Source organism: Octopus bimaculoides, chromosome 6, assembly GCF_001194135.2.
Source record: "Octopus bimaculoides isolate UCB-OBI-ISO-001 chromosome 6, ASM119413v2, whole genome shotgun sequence".
NCBI classification, from domain to species: Eukaryota; Metazoa; Mollusca; class Cephalopoda; order Octopoda; family Octopodidae; genus Octopus; species Octopus bimaculoides.
The window spans coordinates 53,933,523-53,936,998 of NC_068986.1; the positions used below are offsets into that span (position 1 = coordinate 53,933,523).

Sequence of the window (3,476 nt, forward strand, 5' to 3'; positions counted from 1 at the left end):
ATATATATATATATATATATATATATATATATATATATATATAGATGAAATAAACATCAGAGATGTTTTGCCCCATGCAGAAACTGAGGAGCTACGCATAGAGGTTTTTGCAAGGTCTTCTAAATCCATTTCATTGCTTGAAACCCTTCCATAGTGTTGGTAGGTACCTCAGAGTCTTAAGCATTTCATCCGTTAGCCTGTACACTTTATCTGAGCTTGTCTTCACCTTTGGAAGCAGGTCCACTTGTGGTCTCTTATCGACCATAACCGTCTTCAGTTGATTTCAGCTACTGTGACTATTCCTTAATGGGTTTCTTCAGTTGTCTGTGTTCCAGACCTATTTTCTGCAGGAAATAGTGCACAGATCTAGATGGAAAGTTGTGGTAGCCAACTTCAATGGGAATTAAGGCTTCATGCTAGTCTCGTTAAAATGTGGTTTAGCATGCAAAGAGTTGCTCTGTGCTGCTTGCAGGATGGGTTTTGTCTTTACCTCATATTTTAAGGTTGTTTATGAAAGAGGAGGGACACTCTTCCTTGGTCAGTACTCCAGAGTTCCTTTGCCTGGTCCTATTGCATTCATTGACCCTGGTAGGCATGCCCTGCTGCCCTTATGCTAAGATCCTCCTTGCTCCAGGTATTGGTGTTCTTCCACCTCTTGGTGCTACAGTTGCCAAGTCCTCAAGTCCTAGTCCTTAACAGACTACTCCAACGATCTGTGTAGGAGTGGCTGTGTGGTAAGTAGCTTGCTTACCAACCACATGGCTCCTGGTTCAGTCCCACTGCGTGGCAACTTGGGCAAGTGTCTTCTACTATAGCCTCAGGCCAACCAAAGCCTTGTGAGTGGATTTGGTAGATAGAAACTGAAAGAAGCCCGTCGTATATATATATATATATATATATATATGTGTGTGTGTGTGTATATGTTTGTGTGTGTCCCCCCAACATCGCTTGACAACTGATGCTGGTGTGTTAACGTCCCCGTAACTTAGCGGTTCGGCAAAAGAAACCGGTAGAATAAGTACTAGGCTTCCAAAGAATAAGTCCTGGGGTCGATTTGCTCGACTAAAGGCGGTGCCACAGTCAAATGACTGAAGCAAGTAAAAGAGTATGTAGATATATACATTATATAACTACACACACATACACTGATGAACAACATATGACCCTCAGGCGACCTGCACAAGTGATTTGTTTATAGTGATCAAATGTATATGCAGTACATTAACTCAGTCCCTCCAGCGACATTGTCTGTACAGGTACACAAGTGTGCCACCCGTCAAATGCTGAAATGCTCACAGAGTAATGTGAAACGAAGTGTTTTGCTCAAGAACACAACACGCCGCCCGGTCCAGGAATCGAACCCACGATCTAGCAATCGTGAGTGCAACACCCCACCCTAATCACTAAGCCACACACCCTCACACACTCAATGAGATACTGTTGTCTCACTAATGAAATGGTAGTAAAAAGCTTAGTCTTCATACTTACATAATCACGTTATCTAACGGCATCAATGCTATCAGCTGGTTATTGTTATCTAAAAAGCCTCCTCATAAATAGATTACAATAAGCGGCTTACATTATAAACTCACGTATACACACACACTTAGGTTTGTATATTATACATATATATTCATAATATATAGCACGTACACACATATAATGTGTGTGTGTTTCCGCGCGTTAGTGTAATTAAATTGCGTTATCCTTACGAGATGTATCACTGGGCAAATAAACTTTTTCGTGTCTCTCTCTCTTCCCACCCGTAATAATTTTCGAGAGATTTGTGAAATGAAAGTGTCGTATATTTCTTCCTACTCGCGCTTACAACTGAGTAGGTGGGGGGAGACAAATAGCTAAATTGTGTGTGTGTATTTGTATGTGTGTCTGTGTGTGTGTGTGAAAGAGAGAGAGAGAGAAAACTTTTTAATTCTTTAGTGGGGATAAATTTTTTTCCTTCAGAAGACCGGTGTTGGTAGGAAACTGCATACATTGTCGATCTAATCAGATTCTTTCCTCCATTATTTCATAAGCTGTAGTTGTTTAATCCTGCGCCGGTTGGTGAATGGAAGACTAACTCGGCTCTGGTAGGGTTTGAAATCACAGCTTTGAAGAACGAAATTAAATACGATAAAATCATTTGAATTCTTTCAGACTGTCGCTCCTTCGTTTCTGTCTGTCCATTATCAGCCAGCACCATCCTATTGTACATATTGTACGATATATTACCTGTTCTATAGAGATTGTTATTAACTACGGAGAAACCAGGATATTCACCAGTGTCGTCGTAGGTGACGATTTGTTTTCTGATTGCTTATTTACATTGTGTGATGGTTAATATCTTCGGCCGGTTGAGTGGAACGGACGTCTAAATTTGGTGAGTCCATCCCGATTAAAGTTGTTACCGTTACACACACACAACATCACCACCACAATGATAGAGTGAGGAGGAGGAGGAGGAGAGAGAAAGGAACTAAGAGAGAGCTAGAAAGAGACAGGCAGATAGTGACACATACATACATGCACATTGGTATTGTACATGGTCGTTATAATAACAGGCAAGTTTTGTTTTCTATTCGCTTGAAGTTGTAGCATATTTATATTAATTTAGTTTGTGCAATCGATGTCGAAAGCAGTTTAGTGAGATCTGTGTGTGAGTGTGTATGTGTAGTATTTTAAATAATTACATTCACACACCAACGTCGCATGTCAGTTGTGTGGTACTGTATATGGTTAAATCTACCCTACTGCGAACGTAAGAGGCACTCGGCACGAGTTTTTTGTCTTTTTGTTTCTTTTCTTTTATTCACGAATCTATATGTATGCAAAGGTATTATTCCACCTCACTTCTGCTTCAAAATAATTTCTTTTTAATCAGGCGAAGTCATCTGAACTCTAAGTTCACACATAGAGGTATTGTCTTTTAAAATACATGCAATGACGTACATAAAATGTTTTCATATCCTTCAGTAAGATAAAACTATATATATGTGTATGTGTGTACGTACACACACACACACATAATGTTAGTTTGTGTTTTTCTCTATGGATCTTTTACGGCATCCTGGGAGAAACAAAAGCACGTTTTCCTACCACCTGTGTTTTGTGCGTGTTGGAAATTTACCGCTTGTTTGAAAACTGTGTTTCAAGTTTGTCGTTTGTAGTAATGTTGTTGTGATCGCTCAGTTTCTTTTATAGTCAAAGGAACTAAACACACACATACACACGCTTGCGAGCCAACTAAAGAGATCCTACAGGATCCTATGACCTACTAGAAACAGCAACCACATTTTCCTCAAATCACACTACACCATCTACAAGAGATGAGTTATATTAGGCATTGAATAATATAGTCGTCCTTAATATATAAAGGGACGGGATGGCTACAACTGGAACACCTTTGATTATCGGCTTATTCAATTAAGGCTAGCCCGGACCTTTTAAACACACATATATCTGTGTGTGTATGTATATAT

At 39.6% G+C, this 3,476-nt stretch overlaps 1 protein-coding gene across 3 annotated transcripts in view; it reads left to right on the forward strand.

The window, feature by feature from the left end:
- The window catches only part of LOC106882043 (bromodomain-containing protein DDB_G0270170), a 69,732-nt gene that overhangs the window by 20,836 nt on the left and 45,420 nt on the right, over positions 1-3,476 (forward strand). The window contains exon 1 of one of the 3 annotated variants that reach the window (XM_052968734.1): positions 2,595-2,755. The exons of the other annotated variants lie outside the window; for them this stretch is intronic. The gene's annotated coding sequence lies outside the window, so the exon portion shown is untranslated. Of the gene's footprint in view, positions 1-2,594; positions 2,756-3,476 lie in introns of those variants that run through there. 3 annotated transcript variants of the gene reach the window in all.